Source organism: Crinia signifera, chromosome 5 (assembly GCF_055691185.1).
Source record: "Crinia signifera chromosome 5, ASM5569118v1, whole genome shotgun sequence".
Taxonomy (NCBI): Eukaryota; Metazoa; Chordata; class Amphibia; order Anura; family Myobatrachidae; genus Crinia; species Crinia signifera.
Genome location: NC_139221.1, coordinates 301,142,979 through 301,165,316, shown reverse-complemented (window position 1 = coordinate 301,165,316; position 22,338 = coordinate 301,142,979). Strand labels below are relative to the sequence as shown.

Here is a 22,338-nt window from a genome sequence, read left to right as displayed (position 1 = left end):
AATAGAATAGTGTGGCGAGCGCAGCGAGCCACCGAGCCCGAAGCGTGGCGAGCGGACGCGGATACCTGTAAAGCCCGCGAGGAGACGCGTATAGCTGTGAAGGTATCCGCGTCCCCTCGCGGGGCTCGCTGCGCTCGCCACGCTTCGGGCTCGGTGGCTCGCTGCGCTCGCCACACTATTCTATTCTCAACTCCACGCCGACGTGGATAGTGGGGGTATGAAAAGGTCGTAGGACGCGTAACGCCGCCCCACGCGGGCTCGCTGCGCTCGCCACGCTTCGGGTTGACGTTGATAGTGGGGGTGGTGCACTATGAAAAATGGCATTTGGGGGCATTTCACTACTTTAATACACATTTCAATGCTTTCTGATGCATTTCAGTGCAAAATCGGGTGCCATCGCATCGGATGCCATCGTATGGCATCCGATGCGATCGCATACGATTTTTGAGCTAAAATGGCTCAAAAATCGGTAAAACATCGTATCGCATCGATGGCATACGATGCCATGCGATGTTTTACCGATTTTTCACCATTTTTGCTCAAAAATCGGTAAAACATTGTATCGCATCATATGACATCGTATGCCACTACATATGGCATACGATGTTGTCCGATGTTTTACCGATTTTTCACCATTTTTGCTCAAAAATCGGTAAAACATCGTATCGCATCGTATGACATCGTATGCCACTACATATGGCATACGATGTTATGCGATGGCATACGATTTTTGAGCTAAAATAGTCAAAAATCGGTAAAACATCGCATCGCATCGTATGCCATCGTATGCCACATGCGATGCGATGCGATTTTTAGCATACGATCTGCATACGATGCAGGTCGTGGGAGCCGTGATACTCCACAAGTACCTATATCTCTTAATACCTACCTAATATCGCTGTCAGGTCTACATAAGGGGTGAAATTTAATAGGATGAGAGAATCAGAAAGTAAGAGATTTGGTAAGAAATCTCCATTATTATTTTTTTAAAGCGGCAATCATTTACACTGCAAAATCAAACTGGTTTTGTAATGTACAGTACAGTAAATGATTGCCGCTTTAAAAAAAACCCTGGAGATTTCTTACCAAATCTCTCACTTTCTGAATCTCTCATCCTATTAAATCTCACCCATGTGTCTAATGCATAAACAACCTACTGTATTCCACTGGTTCTGCAATACGTGGATAACCAAATCCCCATTAAGGCTAAAGATCAAAGAGCTGTTGGGATCTGTAGGCCCCGGTAAGCAGTACAATATTACATTGCTCAGTGAGCACTTGCATTTGTTGCCTCCTCAAAATAGTTTAATGGTACTCTAGAGACTAATTATCAGTTGCAAGAGTTTGGGTTCTTCTTTAGCAAAAATATTCGGAGGTTTAGTAAACACGGCGGCACACGGTATGATAGCCTAACTATATGGCATCTGCATCCTGAACCTTGTAAGGGAACAACGGATATACAGTAGCATTAATTTGCAAAGGGTGTGAGGTGTCATTGCCACAGCGTTTAAACACCCGGCAATGGCACCCGATCTCGCACCCTTCGCAGGCTGAATTTGCAGAAGATTGGTCCTTACCCTTTGGGGCAGCAAGAGTCTTCTGCAAACATATTTTGTCCCATCAGTGTGTCTTTTACGGTGTCCTTATGTAACTATGATCCTCCTGACCTTGGCCAACGTTGCTGGGTCACCGTATCATTCAACTCACCAAGAACCTTTGCAATCTGGTGGACCATTATGCAATAGATAACACCTGTCTTTGTGTGTCAATGCCTGTTTCCCTATAGACTGCAAGCTTTGAGCATGCTTCTCATACGTAACTCGGCGTAACGTGTAGACGGCAGGTCCTCAGTACTCAGTGTAACGTGTAGACGGCTGGTAGTCGGTACTCGGCGTAACGTGTAGACGGCAGGTCCTCGGTACTCGGCGTAATGTGTAGACGGCAGGTCCTCGGTACTCGGCGTAATGTGTAGACGGCAGGTCCTCGGTACTCAGTGTAACGTGTAGACGGCTGGTAGTCGGTACTCGGCGTAACGTGTAGACGGCAGGTCCTCGGTACTCGGCGTAATGTGTAGACGGCAGGTCCTCGGTACTCAGTGTAACGTGTAGACGGCAGGTCCTCAGTACTCGGCGTAACGTGTAGAGGGCAGGTCCTCAGTACTCAGCGTAATGTGTAGACGGCAGGTCCTCGGTACTCGGCGTAACGTGTAGACGGCAGGTCCTCGGTACTCGGCGTAACGTGTAGACGGCAGGTCCTCAGTACTCGGCGTAACGTGTAGACGGCAGGTCCTCAGTACTCGGCGTAACGTGTAGACGGCAGGTCCTCAGTACTCGGCGTAACGTGTAGACGGCAGGTCCTCAGTACTCGGCGTAACGTGTAGACCTGCAGGTCCTCGGTACTCAGCGTAACGTGTAGACTGCAGGTCCTTGGTACTCAGCGTAACGTGTAGACTGCAGGTCCTCGGTACTCGGCGTAACGTGTAGACGGCAGGTCCTCAGTACTCAGCGTAACGTGTAGACGGCTGGTCCTCGGTACTCAGCGTAACATGTAGACTGCAGGTCCTCGGTACTCAGCGTAACGTGTAGACGGCAGGTCCTCAGTACTAAGCGTAACGTGTAGACCGCAGGTCCTCAGTACTCAGCGTAACGTGTAGACCGCAGGTCCTCAGTACTCGGCAATAAGAAGAGACATTATTTTCCTGGTAATATTTAGTGATTTATATTATCCTCGTGATGCTGTAGATGTCAGCACTCACCTTATTACAGAGTGTTCGTACAACTGGCAACACATGGCATTTAGCCAGCCCGGCTTCATGACTTGAGTGCTGAAAATAGATAATTAGTGCCCCGTTGCTGCTGGTCCTGCTGATTTTCCTGTTCTGGCATTCTCAGACCATCATTAATTATGTTTAATGTCTTCTCCCGCTGTTATCAGTGTCAGTGATCTCCCACATATTGACATACACAGAGCCTGCCTTTGATTGCGATGGTTATTACTAGATGCCGGAGAGATGGTCCAGGCCCGGTATTGCGGGGAACATTGCTGCATTTCAAAGCGAAGTAGAATTACAACCCAAGTATTTCTGCCTTTTGTAAATATAACTGTAACGCCATAGGAAAGTGTTACCATAGTTAGGAAAGTAGAACATTTGGGGTTTCACAACTTAATGGTACTCAAATGTTGTAAGCAAAGGTGCATGGCAGGCAGCATCACTAGACACTCTATAAAATATGCACTGTCAAGGTGGAGCAGTGGTTAGCATTGCTGTTTTTTTCATATAAAATATGCTGTTCTTGAATATTTAAAGTATTGTCGTACTTTTAGGGAGCTGTATCAAGCATGTGGGGAAACTGCCCGTGCCAATCAATCAGCTTATATATAAATATGTATATATATGTATGTATGCTCGTTGCCAGGGCTTTAATTCATGCTCATTGCCAAGGCTTTCATTTATGCTCATTGCCAGGGGTTGCAATGCTCATTGCCAGTGGTTTCTCTATTCATTGCCAGGGGGTTACATGTTCGTTGCAAGAGGGTTGCAGCCTCACTGTGAACCAGTGCTTGTGTAATCTGGCACTTTCGAGTAGCGCTGTACATGCTGTGCTCCCCTGACAGACGCTTGAGGTCCCGTAGGACCTCTAGCAAGGGGCCATTTTTAGCAGATTCCTTTTGGAAGGCCAGAATGCCTCCATAATGCTGCGACCCTTTGCCCCCTCTGTGCGAGAGTTTCTGTGCACTACCTACACCACTGGATGCACTGGAGACTGACAGAGCTCTGACATCTGAGTATCTTACAACTACTCCTCTGATGTTGAGTTTGTAAATTGCAGTGATAGGTTTCCTATAGCTGTGATACGCAGGGATAGAAAATCAGCCTGATCACAACGTAATAGTAAACAGACCCGTTGGGAGTTATACACAGACGTATCCATGCTGAGCTATGCCACCGCCGTGTGCATGGACATTGCCGGATGTAAATGTAGAGCAAACACGAATTCTGCCCACTTTATGTCAATTTTCACAATCATGGCAAAGCTGAGCGTGGACACATTTGTACATTAATTCCTACCGTATTATCAATTTTCTAAGGCTCTCGAGGCCATGGGAATCCTAACGGCGGTAGTAAGTTACATTCCTAACAAGTAGCGCATTTCCACATGGCGCATTTTCATCCATGTATTTGATCTTGTTGTCATTGGATAGGAGGCAGTGTTGCTTTTTGTACTTGCCTATCCTCCCGTCCCCCCAGAACGGTCATCAAGTCCCCCTCGGCCAACAACTTACAGAACACAAGAGGGTAGACCAGTGATTTTCAACCGGTGTGCCGCGGCACACTAGTGTGCCGCGGCCAGCTGACAGGTGTGCCGCCATGCCTCGGGTCACGGCGACACACCAGCGGAGTTTCTATTTGACAGGGGGGACGGGCAGGCGGCTCGGCATCATCCGCCCCCCCCTGTCAGTGTGCGTCCATGTGCGCACTGCCCGCCCGCTCACGGCTCCCCCGCTGTGCACTGTCCGGGACTCGAGAGACGTGCTGTGCTGCTATGCAATAATCATATATCCCGCTGGACCACTAGCCAATGGGCGCTTGCGGTCCAGCAGCCAATCAACTGGTGGCTGCTGGACCGCGAGCGCCCATTGGCTAGTGGTCCAGCAGCGGGAGATATGAATATTACATATCAGCACAGCACGTCTCTCTCCCGTACATAGCGGGGGAGCCGTGAGCGGCACACTGGACGCACACTGACAGGGGGGAGGGGTCGTCGGCGGCGTGTAAGCACAGGCAGGAGGGGGGTTTGCATACGGACGCACACTGGGAGGAGGAGGTGGGGGGGAGTGAGGTGAGCGGGCCGGCTAACCATCGGCTGGCTAACTTAGTATGGTGTACTCCCACCCACTCTCCCACCCTCCTGCACTCACCCAGCCACCCTTCCACCCCACTGCAGATACCCTCCCAGCCACCCTTCCACCCCACTGCAGATACCCTCCCAGCCACCCTCCCACCCCACTGCAGATACCCTCCCAGCCACCCTCCCACCCCACTGCAGATACCCTCCCAGCCACCCTCCCACCCCACTGCAGATACCCTCCCAGCCACCCTCCCACCCCACTGCAGATACCCTCCCAGCCACCCTCCCACCCCACTGCAGATACCCTACCAGCCACCCTCCCACCCCACTGCAGATACCCTCCCACCCTACTGCTCCCACCCTCCCTGCTGCACACTACTGGCGGTGCATTGAATTGCAAATAGCGGACGGGAGCCAGGAGTGGGCCACTGCACAGTTCTGTCCCCCTTGGCAACGAGCAAATTCAGTCCACCTTGGCATCGAGCATGAAGCCCCTGGCATTGAGCATGTAGGTAAGTGGCACTTATGTGTCAAATGTGTATGGTGTGTTATATAGTATGTCATTGGCATTGCGGTGTGTTATATAGTATGTCATGGGCATTGCGGAGTGTTATATAGTATGTCATGGGCATTGCGGAGTGTTACATAGTATGTCATGGGCATCATGTGTGGGCTTATGTGTAATCGGAATTACAAAGTTCACTAAAATGTGCAATGGGCATTACGGTGTGTGGCATAACATGTAATGGCCATTATGGCATGTGGTATACTATATAATGGGTGTGCGGTGTGTTGGCATTATGTTAAAAAATTTGGCGCGCGCCTTCGGCGCGCACTGTCCATATTATCCCTCATTTGCAAGAAATTTGTTGAGTCCTGGCATAATGTGTAATGGCCATTGCGGTATATGGCATAGCTTGTAATTGGCATCACGATGTGTGGCATAACTTGTAATGGCCATTAATGTGTGTGATATAACATGCAACTGGCATTATGGTATGCAAAATATCTGGAATATCTGATTAAAAAATGTTGGTGTGCCTTGGCAATTTTGAAGTCTTGTCTGGTGTGCCGCGACCTGAAAAAGGTTGAAAATCACTGGGGTAGACCGAGGGAGACCTGATGACTCAATACAGGGACTTTTTTACAGTGCTGTATAGCAGGGGTGGAGCCACGATGACATGATTGCTTGGACACGCAACTGATCCGCCTACAGTACCTTCCCATTAGCAAAACCCCCATTATACCGAGCAGACTTCCCCCTCCCGCAGGAGGTGGAAGCAATGTTTAGTATACATGCTCTCTGCAGTGGAGGCAATTGTCCTCAAGTCTTTCAATCGTAATCCTGTTTGGTTTTCAATATTGTCAGCGATATCTTTTACTTGTATACACCATACCGCCTAACATTTCAGTTGGGAGTCCCGAAAAAGATACGTGGTCAATGCTGGAGGGACGTGGCCTCTTGAGGATGCTACGCCCAAGAGCCACACCCCATTTTCCATCACTGTGGGGGCGTGTCCAGGGCTCTGTGAGCTGCTAGCCATGTCCCTAGTCCCACTGTCTCGCTGAAAAGATGCAGAGCATGTATTCACCACTGCCCCCCCTCCCCCTGCCGGTCACGGAACAAGGTCACAATAAATGTATATGCACTTGCCGATGTTGGCCCCCCACCGGGTAAAGTGTATATGGGGCTTTAGTGCAATTTGTTTCAATAAGCTCTGCTCCACCTGTATATCCTTGCTGTTGCTTTTTTTTTTTTACTTCGTCGAGCAGTGCACGGATTATGTTCCACTCCTTACATATTCCTTTATCCCCCACTCTCCTCTTGTGTTAGCTCCCCACTGTCTGTGTGTGTGTGTGTGTGTATACTGTATGTATTTTTGAAAATCATTCTACAGAAGGAAATTGGTTCATCAACTGTCATTTATTAAAGCAGTTAAGATCTTGCCTTTAGGATTGCATTGTCGGGGTAGCTTCACCTTATTATGCGATTATGAAATTAAACATCGGATCTATCTGAAATATATTGAGTTTAAATATAGTACACAAGACCTTGAACCTCAATTTAAATTGAACAGTGGGAAAACACAGCCAAGGGAGACAGATTATTCGCTACATAGCATGCATTAGTGATGAAATCTTGGCTCAGATCCAGTACCGTCTTGGCAGGTCATTGGAAACGTTCTATTGTAAGAGCTGGGCACACACATTACATTTGGAACACATAATATCTTTACTCCATTACCCACTTTTTTACTATAAAGCAAAATAATAAAGTTTTGTAGTAATAATTAGTAGCCCTCCAATATATTATGCGATCGGGTCAACATTTAAGGGGTGTTTTCCTGCGCATAACTGACTTTAATTATTATTAAAAACACCAAAGGATCGGGTTGGACGGCGAGTGTACTTTGTGCGTCTCCAATCCACGGCAGTTACTGCGCGTTACATTGCGGTGCGCCGCCGTGTTCCCGTGTGAGGCCCGGAACGGTGGGCTCAGATAAAACATACAATTTGATTTATGGGAGAACACAGGATAGCTACAAATTGCAGGGATTACAAGGATAAACAGAATTGCTCTTAAATATTGAATATTAAAACAATATTACCGTGAGATTTTCAGGAAATAAAATGATTAGTAGGAGCAAAAGAGAGATGAAAGAAAGCTAATTTATTATATTTTATTTCAGAGGATTTTCTGAGAGTTAAGTAATGTAGTATAAATAAAGCGAGCCAATTAGCTCTCAGCGGGACAGAGGTGCTCCGTAAGTGTAACGCGTCTGTGCACCATTAACCCTTTTAGAGCTGTACTCCTCACAGGCAAACTAGTATTGGGAGGAAGAGAAGGGGGAGGGGGGCCTTACCCAAGGATATCAGCGACTATATTAGAGGCGTCGCATTGTAGTCATACGTCTAGAAACAGAGACATTTTAAGTTATTCAAAGGTTACAGTATATAGAAATGTACATAGAGTACAAAGTTATGGCAAATCCATGATTGCCAGGCCTAGTTTTAAATGCTGTTGCCAAAGATAGGAGTTTGGTTATTTTTACTTAATTTGTAGGGCGCCATATGCAGCAGAAGGCGCCTATTACAAGCGGATATCTACTGCCGCAGTAGTGATCTGACGGTACTTGTTTCCTAGAACGGCGCCTACTAAGCTATTTGCTTAGTGGGCTACTTCATTCTGCGTAGGGAAATCGCATTGCATGGGCCAGTTTAGTGCGGTGCGATGTGATTATTTTATGTCATTTATTCACTGCTCTGTGTGTCCCAGGGGATCGCATCGCACTACCCGCAAAGTCATATGCGATTTTATAGGGTGTGCGATGCCATTACATTAGCTATACAATAATATGATTGTATGTCCAAAAAATAGGTTTAACGCACCCCCCCCCCCCCTACTATCCACGCCACCCCGAAGCGTGGCGTTGATTTGGTGTGGAGTTGATTTTATGTGGTGAGCACACGCGGAATACATGTAAAGTAATCCGCGGGGCTCGCTGCGCTCGCCACACTATATAGCATCAACTCCACCCCGACGTGGATAGTGGGGGTATGAAAATGTTGGAGGACGCGTGCCGCCGCCCCTCACGGGGCTCGCTGCACTTGCCACGCTTCGGGGTGGCGTGGATAGTGGGGGGGTGCGTGAAACCTATTTTTTGGACATACAATCATATTATTCACAATAATTGGTGTGTAAAAATAGGTTGGACCAATCATATTATTGTATAGCTAATGTAATGGCATCGCGCACCCTATAAAATCGCATGCGATTTTGCGGGTGATGTGATGCGATCCCTTGGGGCACACAGAGCAGTGAATAAATGACATAAAAAAATTGCATCGCACATCGCATGGCACTAAAATGGCCCATGTAATGCGATTTCCCTTACGTTTGCGTACGTAGGAAATCTGGGTGCCGTTCTATGAAACAAGTACTGATCTGACCTGTGTTCTAGGACGCAGCATCCTCTCATAAACCCACCATTGGCGGCTTGAGACACCTATGGTGATGTGCAGACTGTCCGTCATAGAGGCCAGGAAATCTCTGTCCAATGGCAGAGATCCCGTTCTACCCCCCCCCCAATTGGCAATGGCATTCCTCCAGTTGGAGAAATGAAGGCCGTTGCAACCCCTCCCTCCCCTGTTAATCACTGGCAGTTTGATGCCAATCACCAATCCATGTGGAATAGGTGCTTAAAAGGTGGCAACATAAGAGAAAGTACTGTTGGATCTGGATGTAATCAATGAGGCAGAATGGTTTTCTCGGAGGCCACCGCATGATGGGCCAAGAGAGACCCAAGTCTCTGATGACAAGTGTTCATCTGTAATACAGTATGATTCCAAAAAGCCCAACTCATCTGTAAATGGTATATACAAGTCAGTGTATATTGTGTATTCATACACACTGGAAGGAACTAGAGACGCCTTCCTCCTTAACTTGCACCCCACCCACCTGTCCCAGACTGTTTTTAATCAGGTTGGAGTCCCAACATTCAAGACTGCACACCTCAGCTTGGCACTATGAGGGTAAGTCCTACTATACATATATGCTGAGTGTTAGTCTGTGGGACTGTGTTTGGGGCGCTGGACTCTTTGGGCTGCTGTTGCTGGGCTGCTCCATGGCAACATATCGTACACTTTCCATCACCCCTTTAGTTTATTATATATGTAGCACCCTTCACATTTATTATTACCTCTTACTTAGGTAAGTCTTATCACATATAATTTCCCCTATCCCTTTTACTATCACTTTAATTTCACACTAATGTGATGCCATGGGGTGGTTCTGCTGGGCTGGCCTGGGGGGTCCTGTGCCCTGGACCTGTCTCAGAGTAGTGTTAGGGACTTGTCCTATTGAGGTAACCTGGACGCGGTGGACAAGCCCATAATAATGGCCATCATTATGCTAATAACCTCCAATGCAATATAGCAAAGATATTAAAAGGTCTAGCATTTATATTGAGTGTGCACCTGCAAACTCCTCCTCCTGCTTGCTGCACTACAGGTCTCAGCAGGTAGCACCTCATATGTCCAGGGTGTGCAGTTTAGGGCCCCTCCCCCTATGTAATATACAAGTCAGTATTTATACAATTTTGGACTTCATAAAGGAATATTCCCGCACCCAAGATATCATCAAATATTTAGCTCACCAGGCACGCGCAGGTAAACAGCATTCACTCCGACTCCCGCTCAATATACAAAAAAGCATATCAAATATTTTAAAAATGAATGAGTATAATATTAATTTGAATAGAGTAAAATTAATATATCTTTTTTTTTAAATAATCTTTTTCCGATGAATATCATCTACTAGAGATGGCGCCAGTGAAGGGAGGAATAAGGAAAGCTGGTGAATTTCTCCGCAGCCAGCCATTGTAGTATAGTTAAAGACCGTTCAATGTTCTAAATAATACATAAATGCTTCTTAGAATTGTAGTTATACTCTTATATTATATTATCTTATATTCATTTTCACACTGGACCTACTAATTCCCACCATACTAGATGTTGATAATGAAAGGGTCACACAAATGAGAACACTTGGTAACTTGGTTACTCCAAGGAATTTTTCATATCTAAAAGACACTTAGGCGTCAGAAATAATGGAGGACACACTACATAAGAACAACGTTCATATTCATTTATAAGGCATTAGTGATATGTATATGCAGTGCATGTGTTTTACACAGTACGCAGTACATTAACCTACTGAGGCGATAAACTAGGCCCATGACGGGGGTAGGGTTATAGAGTTGCATTCTAGTAATTGGACTATTTGTTTTAAATGGGCAATCCATTCTCCTGTCAACATTCCGTGGAAGTATCATTTGCTAGCGCTGGCCTTGATGTAAGATATGTGTGCAGCGATGCTATCATGTGCACAGTAACTGGAGAGATGGTTAGCATAATGACTCTGGTACAGGGCTAGGTTCAAAGGTCGAGTAAGTACCATATCAATCCACATCAGTATCTTCAAAACATTATTACTGTTTAATACTTTGTAATTCTATAGCACCAGCGCTTTACAGAGAATGTATAATTACTCCCCTCTGTCCCTGCCCCAGTGGACAGGTCATAATAACCCATAGTGGGGCAGATGTATTATCCAGCGTTGTTCAGAAATGCACTGAATACTAGAGGGGGGGACTACGTTTTCCCTAATGTATTACTAGCACCTAGTGACAGCCTGCCGAGTTACGCTCGGCGGGGCTGTCCCCTGCAATCCCCCCCCCCCCCCCCAGTGATGAGTGGCCAAGGCCATGTATTAGGGTAGTATGGATGGTGTAATGGTTAACATTACTGCCTCACAGCGCTGAGGTCATGGGGTTGATTCCCTAACTGTGCAGAGTTTGTATATTCTCCCCGTGCTTGCATGGGTTTCCTCCGGGTACTCCGGTTTCCTCCCACAATCCAAAAATATACTGGTAGGCTAATTGGCTCCCAACAAAATTAACCTAGAATGTCTGTGTGTGTGTACTTGTGGTAGGGAATATAGATTGTAAGCTCCGGTGGAGCAGGGACTGATGTGAATGTTCAAATATTCTCTGTAAAGCGCTGCGGAATATGTATGCGCTATATACAGATGGGGCATAGCTCATCTTTGCAGCCGCCATCCCCCACCAGCCGCCATCTGTATAGCGAGAAGGGGACGCGCGTGCACGAGAGACGCGCGCGTCACGCTTCCCCCGGGTGACCGCCGGCTTGTCGGCGGTCACCCGGGGTCCCCGCTGCCTGCCTGCCCCCCCCCCCCTAAACCTGTCAGTCTCCTTGAAGCGGAGACGGAAAGGGTTCCCGTCGCCCCGCCGATGGAGATTGAGACGCGTGCGCGTCTGTCAGATGGTGAGCCGGGCTGCTGGCGGATCGCCAGCGGTGACGTTCTGGAGATTCGCCAGCAAGGAAGAGCCCCATCTGTAAGAAACTGTTAATAAATAAATAATTGTATTAAAAGCCGCCTAGGTGTTAAATCGCCCAGATGCTTTTGCCAGCTCAGGGCTAGCGTTGTCTTATCCCCACTGCAGGGAACCCTGCCCTGCTGCTGGCTCCGAGCTGCGCTGGAGATCTCGCGCATGACCATTACAGCCGGCCGGGGGGAAAGCGCGAGTGCAGGGCTGCCTGGGGAGCTATTAACGCTGCGCATAACGGCTCTCCTTATCGACTGGGGGGGGGGGGGGGGGTGTTTAATACATTTGCCCATAACGGGTGCCCGCTTCTCTACGTTATGCAGGAGAAGCGGGACCCGTTATTTAAAGAAAAACGTTCTGGCCACCATCATACATCTGCCCCAATGTTCTGGTCGTATTAACCCAGTCCCGGCAAAGTAGCAATATTAGTCACTATGGCCCTTATTCTGATCGGTGCGGCCGGAGCCGATTATGCGGCCAGGACCGTGCGTGCGAAACCCCGCCTTCCATACGGATCGCCAACTCCGTCCGTACGCGGTAAGAAGCTGTCCGAACGGACCGCACGTGTATTTTTCACGGAATACGCCTCCTCCATCTAAGGGAACCTCCCCCATCATTCGATGGTCGCAGACCATCGAATGCAGGACCGAGTGCTCCACCAGCACCCGCAACCTCAGACCACACGGACATTTTTCCGTGCAAAAGCAGTGATCAGGGCGGGCAGCTGACATCCGGCGATGTCATATGTCCGCCCACTACACGTGCGTCACGGCCGCATTACCATACGTACGCCCAGCGTTTTCATGGGAACTCCCATGAAACGCGGGGCGTATGCATATGGTAATGAGCCCAAATAGCCCTTCACGCCCCTCTCCACCCCCTGTTCGGAGTGTTCACATATCATGCGGAATTTGGCCGTACGCCCCGCTCGCACATGCGCAGAGACGCCTCTGCACATGCGCAGACACAAAACATCGGCGGGCCGAACGCACGCGGATATATCCGCACCGATCAGAATAAGGGCCTATGTAACTGTGTCACATAATGGACTTTTTACAATGACTAGAAGTAATACAGCACGGTTGGTGTAATGTAAGCATTGCTGCCCACAGCACTGAGCGGTTTGATTGCCACTGCTAGTTGTGTAAGGTTTGTATGTTCTCTCTGTGCCTGGATGTGCTTTACTTGGACACTTTAGTTTCCTCCCATACACTAAATATATACAGGTAGATTAATTGGCTCAAAAAAACCCCCTAATGTATGTGATTCAGGGATAATTGATTCATAAAAAAACCAAGGAATGGCCACGTTTGTTTATGTTGTGTGCGGCCTTGTTAGACAGCTTAACGGACAATTGTCTTCTGTTAGAATTCACAGCAAACTATTGCAATTACTGTAGGTTCTTAATGTGTCTTTCAGTGGATTAACAACAAGTCTGGTGTGTAAAACAACGCTGTTCACAAGCAGAAGAGATGTTAGGCCACTCAAGGTTAATCCCATACTATGCAATGGTACATGGCAACGCAAATGCCTTTTGTGGATACGAAACAAAGGCTCTGTTGTAGTCAGTGCTGGTCCGTACTAATGCAAACCTGTATGGGGTGTAGTCCTAATCATTGGCGGCTCTTGCCTTTGTGGAGAAGGGGGCTGCTGCAGTGCGGGCCCCACCCCTTCACTGTCGCCACCCGCCGGTGCCTACCGGGGACCAGCAGACACCGACGGCAGCAGCAGGGACCGGCGGACACCCAGCCTCTGTGCTTGCCCCAGCTTCTATTGGCTGCTTCGGCACCAATCCATAGAAGCATAGTTACGGTACTGGGTCCAGCGCATGCGCAGTATCGTCCTCGGTACTGCACATGCTCAGAACCCGTTTTTATGGGATGCCGCCACAGAAGCCCATAGAGTCATCCTGGAGGGAGGGAATACCTCCCAATGGGACTGCCTTGGATGACTGGCAGGTCAGACTTCCAATAAGAAGCCACTGCCAGTCACAGTGAAGCCAGTGCAGTCTCACAGACTCTATCTGGCTTCACTACAATGGCGGATTTTACCTTGCGGGGGGGGGTTGGGGCTGCGGGGCTGCGGGCCATAGGAAAAACCAGCCACTGGTCATAATGCCGCCATTCACAGTGTTGTCATTGTTGAAATAGAGGTTTAACATGTCAGCATCTGCAGAATGTTGACTTGTTTACAATGTCGGCATGTGATACTGTATGTCAGCATACCAGGGATGTTGACCTTAGAAATGTTGATATGATGGAGTTTATTTACGGAGATGGGAGTTCTATTAAAGATGGGATGTTGCCCATAGCAACCAACCAGAATGTACTACTTATTTATTTAGCACCTTCTAGAAAATAATAGAATCCAATTGGTTGCCCAAAGCGACTTCCCATCTTGAATAAATCTACCATTTTAATAAATAATCCCTGATGAATGTCAATAAAATAACAGGGTTGGCAGCAATGGAGGCGTGGCCTAATTGCGGGGAGCATGGACCACATCCCACTATTAGGCCATGACCCCAAATTTTAGCAGGAAGAGTGAAAAAAAATAAACTTGAGGGGGGAGTGATATTGTCCCTCCCCCCTCCCCTCAGCAGCAGCAGCAGCAGCTTACACACCTACAGCATGGCTCATGTCCTGCTGCTGCCACGGAGGAGGGGTGGGGAGCTGGACCAGGCCTGGGTAATTAGTACTCGCTCCCCCCCTCCCCCCCCCCCTCGGCGACCCTGGTTACAATGGTTACAGTATAGATGATAGACAATATATAGGTGGACAGTCCCTAGCTCGACCACTAATTGTTGACATACCTTAGGTCGACACTGCCAAAAGGTTGATACAAGCTTATATACTGTAGGCAAGGTTGACAATCAAAAGGTCAACATGAGTTTTTCATGATTTTTGGGGTGTCTAATTGTACATTGAACGGTGCCTTGTTGCACTTGGCACACTACTATATGCCTACTCTATGCCCACTTGGATAGCAAAGTGTAAAAAAAAAACCTTTAAAAAAAAAAAAAAATCATGAAGACTCATGTCTATCCACTGACGGCATACCGGTTCCGATATAGTGGGTTGACAATATCTAGGTCGACCACCAATGGTCTACACCTGAAAATGATAGAAATACCATAGGTGGACATTGCCAGAAAGTCGACACAAGCTTAAGGTCGACATGGATATGGAGTGAGTTTTTCACATTTTTTTTTTATCATCCAGACACTGCTGTAATGTCCTGCGTCACATGGCAGAGAATTGAATATACCCCTAAAATCCGAGATAAGCAGACCCCAAACTCCTCCACATACTCCTCCTTTTGGAATCGGTACATCTGTCAGAATGAACTTAGGTCTACAGTCATTAGGTCGACCCCATTAGGTCGACTGGCTGGAAGGTCGACCTGATTTAAGGTCGACATGGGCCAAGGTCGACATGACTTAAGGTCGAATTTGCATAAAGGTCGACATGAGGAAGGTCGACTGGTCATAAGGTCGACATGGGTTTTTCACTGTTTTTTTTTTTTATCCGAATGTCGACACAGTCGACATGGACACAGTTGGCAATGAGAATCGGACCCTCGCATCGCTCGCTTCACTCGCCACAGCTTTAATAACCTCCTCCACGCCCTAGTGGATGGTAGGGCATGAAATACCGCCTGTCGGCACATGTCGGCTCAAAAAACAGTGAAAAACCCCATGTCGACCTTATGACCAGTCGACCTTCCTCATGTCAACCTTTATGCAAATTCGACCTTAAGTCATGTCGACCTTGGCCCATGTCGACCTTAAGTCAGGTCGACCTTCCTACCTAGTGGGGTCGACCTAATGACTGTAGACCTAAGTTCATTCTAATAGATGACCGCTTCCCCTCCTTTTGATGAATGCAGCAATACTTCGACCTAAACTCTCATCTCGTTATTCTGCTCATATGTTATATCTGTACATTTCCTGTGTTTTGTTGCGCCAATGTACAGATGCATTGAGTCCTATTGGGAGAAGCGCTCTATGCAAATAAAATTCTTATTATTATTATTTTGGGACACTCGGTTCTTCACAGTACATCTCTGCGTATTCGAGAGCCGCCTGCCATTTATTTCCATCATAAGTGGAACAACTTTGTGATGGGAAAATGCCTGGCAATTTTTTACACCGCATTTACCTATAGAAAACCGAGATGAATAACAAACAGCGGCAGCGAGGAAGGCGCTGTGACATAGTTAAGTTATTATAATTTAGCTTGAAACGGATTTGATGATCCTTCAATAAGCGCCGAAGTCTTGCAGAGGTACCAGATTAACGTTGAATTTCTGAGCGCTCTCCTGTAGAAGAGATAAGGCTGAGACTGCTTTGCTAGGAGATTTCGCTCGGTAAGGTACTGTGGGGTCAGAGCATCCTGTCTTGTGTTTTTTTTGTTTTTTTGTTTAGTAAATGCAAACCATAGGACAGTGTTTTTAATGTTCTTTTTGTGCTGCTGCAAGCTGCGATATCCCTAATCAGTTTCTTCATTTCTTTAAGGAGATGTTTGATCAATCTCATTGCCTTGGGCAACCAGCGGTAACGGCAGAAAATGATACTAGGAAACATTTAAGTAAGAGAAATATGCCGTGTAAATAAGGATGAAATGATCCCTAACTGGGTAGCGGAATAAATAACTCGGATGTGGGTTCTTTGTATGTTGGGAATACTGTTCCGCAATTACAGCTTCAGAGGTGTTCCGTGGTATACGGCTCCCCGCTGGCTGGGGATGTGGTTCAGCAACAGCTGGAGTGTATGCCAGGTTTCGGCCTGTGTGCGCTGATTGGTCCTTTCTCCTCCATTGCATCTGCAGCTAGTGATGTATTTGTAAATGACGTTCTTCATGTAGTGTACTGTCTACAAATGCTGTACACGGGGCCTGATTACCCAATAGGCTAATTAGGCCAGAGCCTAGGGTGCCAGGACTGGGGGGCAACTTGCAGGTGACAGCCGAGGAATAAAATGAAGGCCTTATTTATTCCATGCTTGTTAGCCTTCACCTGTCCCGATGTACTGTGGTAGGTAAGTTCTGTGCCAATGTAACTTACTGATTGAACCGAGATGCAGACGAAATCCTGACATTTAAAATTTCGACAAGGTCAAAATACCGACATATAGAATGTACAGGTGAAACAGTAAACATGACTTTCTGTCGACAGGTTGCGAGGTCGACATGTTTTTTTCACTGTTTTTTGACCCGACATGTGCCGACAGGCGGTATTTCATGCCCTACCATCCACTAGGGCGTGGTGGGAGAATAAAATAGTGTGCCCGAAGCATTGCGAGCGAAGCGAGGGGCTGCGGTTCACTTCCAACTGTGTCCATGTCGACCGTGTCGACATTCGGGTAGAAAAAAACAGTGAAGAAACCCATGTCGACCTCGCGACCTGTTGACAGAAAGTCATGTTGACTGTTTCACCTGTACATTCTATATGTCGGTATTTTGTCCTTGTCTGGATTTTGACCTTGTCTGGATTTTGACCTTGTCTGGATTTTGTCCTTGTCTGTATTTTGACCCTGTCGGGATTTTGACCGTCGGGATTTCATACCGAATCCGATTGAACCATTACATTATGTACATTGTGTTACAGCACCAGCTGGGCAGCCAAAAGCCAAAGCCTCCTTCCTATGCCACAAGCATTAGATCCAACTGTACATGCCAGTTGTATAACCTTCATTACATGCACATGGGCAGTATGAGTGGCGAGTCTGAGTGGTCATACATGTAGCAGCATTACAAGGGGGTGATAAATGTGTATTTGCCTAGGGCACCCTAAGCCTATAATCAGGCCGTGGTTGTACATGTACAGTATGATACACAGCTCAATATACTAGAAATTGTAGAGGAGACTTTGTACAGTAGCAGGAATAGACATAGTAATTACTAGGCTTAACTATTATGATAGAAGGTGGATACTGCGCTCACTGAATGTGACATAGTACGTATAGGTGAAAATAGCTGCTGGTGGCCACCCTCCCAAGGTAATTTATAGACAAATAGGGTTGTGGAGACCTGCGCTTGCGGTTAAAAGACTGTACTATGTGCTAAACCTTACAGTAAAGTATGAGCTGCACAGATGGAAGTCTAAAGGCCCATACACACTGAGCGGCTTTCCCCCTGCCCAGCGCCAACAGTGGGGGGAGGGGGGATTTGCATAGCGCAGTGCTATGTAGAGTCGTCCTCAAAGCCGCTCATCTGCTGGTATTACTAGCAGATGACTGGATTTCCTGGCGATGTTGCGGGAGCGCGCAGCAGCGCTCACCACCGGGCCATACACACTGGGTGACTTTGAGCTGAAAGTGAAAACAGTGAAACTGCATACTGGGAGACAGTAGCTGGCGGCGACACACCCACATAATGCTTGTGGCACGCCTGTGTTTGACTAGCCATATGCCCATTACCTCCCATGAATGCTCCCTACGTCCTCCTGGATGGGGTAAGCAGGTCGATGCAGGAGGGGGAGCGGCATCATGGAAGGTGGGCGGTCATTCATTCACGTCATAGAGCCCCCCGCTCTACAATGTTAAAATGAATGCCATTGGGGTGTGGCTACGATGACGCAATTCAGCCTAGATTGTGCCATCGGCTCCTGGACTGACGACTTTTACAGCTGTGTTCTGGGGGCTGCCCTGGGGGAATGTGGGTGAGGCTGCTAGGGGCAGGATCCGGGAGACTTTTCTAGGTTTGCGGGTGAGGCAGGAGGGCCACTTGATATTTGTGACATACTTGACGACTTTGGTATACTCCTTTCCGGAGAAGCCCAGAGAGGAGTGAAAGGGGGCGGGTAGAGGCTTCGTTTTGGGGGCGGGGCACGGGTGATGTCATCAAGCTCCGCCCCCATGACGGGCTGAAGCCTCAATTTGCGGGTCCGTGGGTGGGGGGAGGGGCTAAAAATGCAGCGAAATGCGTCATTAAGCCCCGCCCCCTCCCCGCGGACCCGCGAAAGTCATAGTTTTTAGACCGCGGGGAGAGGGGGAGCCGGGGCTGTAGGGAAATGCGGGAGACTTGCCCCCCTTCCCGGGGGACCGGGAGGGGGACCCGATTTGCGGGACCCTCCCGACCATTCCGGGAGGGTAGGCAAGTATGATTTGTGAGCCTCCTGACTGTCCAAGCGCGCTCCCCCGCATGCTCGTGCATCTGTGTCGTACCTGAGCACCAATAGCTTTACATTACCCAGATGCTTCCAGAGCCTTTTTCGTGCTTTATTTTTACCAGAAAAGGTAATCTGTAAATGGTCGCACTTTATTCTCTGTATGTTCCATTCTCCACTCAGTTGGGCCTGTACTGATCATTACTTCAGGGGAAAAGATGAAAAGCAGAACATTGCTTTTTCTGTGTGGGATTGGCATGGTCTGCTCTGTGTGCTCTGGTCTCCTCCCACAGCCCAAATACACACTGGCAGGTTAATTGTCCGCTACTGAAATAAAACCTAGCATGTGTGCTATACCGCTGCATGACATGACGGCGCTATGCGCTAACACATAATACAATAAATATTTTATCTACCGACCACAGCTAGAAACTGCATTTGGTATTGATAAAGCACTTTGCTTCCCATACTGCACACATTATAAGATGTTAAAGGTTAGAGATAATACTAGAGATGTACAGTAAGTGCCTTTGAGCGCCAAGTGATTTTGTCAAAATAGATGTGAACATTGCCAAGCAAACATTTGTATTCATCATCATATTTTTGGTTATATAGGAAATATAATCTTTTTTTTTTAACACAACATTTTTTATTTGAATATGTGTGCACTATATAAGAAACGGTTAATAAATAAATATTTATACGGTCTTAAAACACTTTACAAATGAAATACCCATCAGATGGAGATTTGTTCTATTGACCCTGTGTTAGCAGGCATCTGTAATTATTCTTTCAACCCTTTCCCGAGACTACCACAACCCCTGGTTAAAAAAGGTAAGTTTTAAAAAAGTTAACAGGGGATATGTTTTATTTCTCCTTTTTTTTTTTGCTATTCCCTAATACTTTTTAATAAAAAAACTTGTAACATTTTCTATAATAATCTATTTATCTGTTCCTGTAACACATCATTCCTTAATGCTTGTCATCCTACTGTGAGTCTGACCGCATCCCTGCCACACTGACCCTGGCAAGCTGTCAGGAACTAATAAAGTCTATACAGAAAATCAGCAACTTCTTTAGAACAGTCTCTGCAAAGCAAGGGAAAGAGTTACATAGGCAGCTATATACTGTACATATGTGTTCTCACACGTCATTGCTGCAGTCACACCAAACAGCACCTCTCGGTGCATGAGATCCGTGAGACTCTGACAGCACCAGGTGTGATTTTTTTCCAGACATTGGGCCAGATTCTCTAAGCTTCAAAAGTGATAAAACAGAGAGTGATAAACAGCCAGCCAATCAGCTCCTACCTGCCATGTCACAGGCTGGGTTTGAAAAATGTCAGACAGGAGCTGATTGGCTGGCTGCTTATCACTCTACACTTTATCACTTTTGAAGCTTAGTACATCTGGCTCATTGCATCTAATCACAACGCATTGTGGACAGAATGCACCAAAAGGCTTTGCTGATTAATGTGTGTGTGTGTGTGTGTGTGTGTGTGGGTGTGTGTGTGTGTGTGGGATTGAGCCTCTGATTCTGAATACGAAATGCTACGATGCCCAGAGTAGACATCATCGGTATATGGTCGACACATGTTAGATCGGCATACATTGGGTTGACATTGCTTAGGATCGACACATAAAATAAGTCGACATGACTGAGTTTGACAGGGTTGGAAGGTCGACACAAGCATTAGGTCGACCATAGCTAGGTGGACATTAGTTTAAAAGAAAAAAAATTAGCCGACGTGCCGACAATTGGTATTTCATGCCCTACCATCCACTTGGGCGTGGAGGGAGAATAGAATAGTGTTACCGTGTAGGGATGCCAATCCCAGGGCATTTTATCAATCCCGGAAAGTGAGCATCATCTAATAGAGATTCAATTTACCCCTTCACCTGTGATTTAATTCCCCCCATAAGGCTGAATCAGTTATGTGTGTTATAATTCATGATCTTTGCTGTCAGTGGGAATTATTATAGCTAGGGCGGGATTCTGAGTATCACATAGAGATGATGTTGGGCGCTGTGGTGTGAGTTTGTTTTGTGAATGCTTACATGTCTGTATAAAGGGGTTTATTCTGGTTCACTCGCAAAAACAAATTCACTCTCTAATGGACAAAACCATGTGCACTGCAGCTGGGGCTGATATAACATGTGTGGAGAGAGAGTTAGATTTGGGTGGGGTTTGTACTTGCAGTGCACATGGTTTTGTCCATTAGAGAGTGATTTGCCATTGCGAGTGAACCAGAATAACCCACAGAGTCTGTGTAGTGCTTGACGCTCGGTCTTAGATATGTGTTGTAAATGGAGTGGGTGTTACTGGGCTTTAACTCAGCAAATGCATGGCCATGACCCAACTTATGGGATGTGTTATTTTATGGGTGTCTCGGGTAAAGTCGCTGTGTACATAGAACTCTGCCGCTCACATGGGGACCATACTCGGATGGAGAAACTGCATCTTCCACCGGGTTGGTGCACGTTTCGGTGGTGCGTCGGTATTTCAGTTTCTTCACTGGGAAGCACATGTAGACACTAGGGGAAGGGCAGTATTAAATAAAGTCACCTGGTGGCAACCACCAAATAAAGAGACACGGGTGTAATACTAGTAATAATGAGTAATACTGGCTCTTTTCTCACTGCTAGATCAATGCATGACATAGTCAAAATGGCAACTCATTTTGTAGCTGAGGACCGGTGTTTTCCAACGAGCCTGGCCCTGCATCTGTAGCCCCCCGGGCAAAGCTGGAACGTTTTCCCCATAGAATAGTATGGGACCCCCACCCGGTTCAGATGGCTGCCAGCCCCCCCCCCCCCCCCCCGCGCCCCACCCCCGGCCATCTCATTCAACCCCAAATCGCTGGGCCTTCAATCTGATACCAGGCTGGTCCATATGGGTCTATTGGTTCCGGAGCTATTGTGAGTAAACCAATTTTTTTACTTCAAAAAAGTAATTTCATGGCTGTTCATGTTCTTTGAGGGCAGATTTCTCTGGAACACAACTGGCCAAAATTAATCGAACCCACTCAAGAGTTCTTCAAATTGATACTGGTCTCATGTAAACGGGTCAGTTGGTTCTCAAGATATATCCGGTTAAAGGGGGCAGGGGGGAGAATGGGGTGGTTTTCTCTCCCCCTCACACCAGAAAATGCAGGGACAAGGCTGGAGTAAAAGGGGCCAACCCAGGAATGTCCCTGCATGATCCTAAGACCATATTCCCAGGTAAGTCCCTGCATTTTCTGGTGTGAAAGGGGTATTATTTCAAATAGCTGGGACCTGCAGTGCTCTGAATACAGTCGGGCAGCCCCCTACTCTCTGCCCAGCAGTCAATGGCTGTCCCCCAGTTACATGTGCATGTATTCCCCATTGGCAATGAGCATGTAATATCACATGGCAACGAGCATGGAACCCCTGGTAATGAGCATGTAGGTAAGCAGCACTATGTAGCATCATTTTTAATGGACATTATGATGT

At 47.2% G+C, this 22,338-nt stretch overlaps 1 protein-coding gene across 3 annotated transcripts in view; it reads left to right on the top strand.

Moving 5' to 3' along the window:
- LOC146081265 (uncharacterized) overlaps positions 1–22,338 on the top strand; it is a 425,606-nt gene that overhangs the window by 277,323 nt on the left and 125,945 nt on the right. The window lies entirely within an intron of this gene.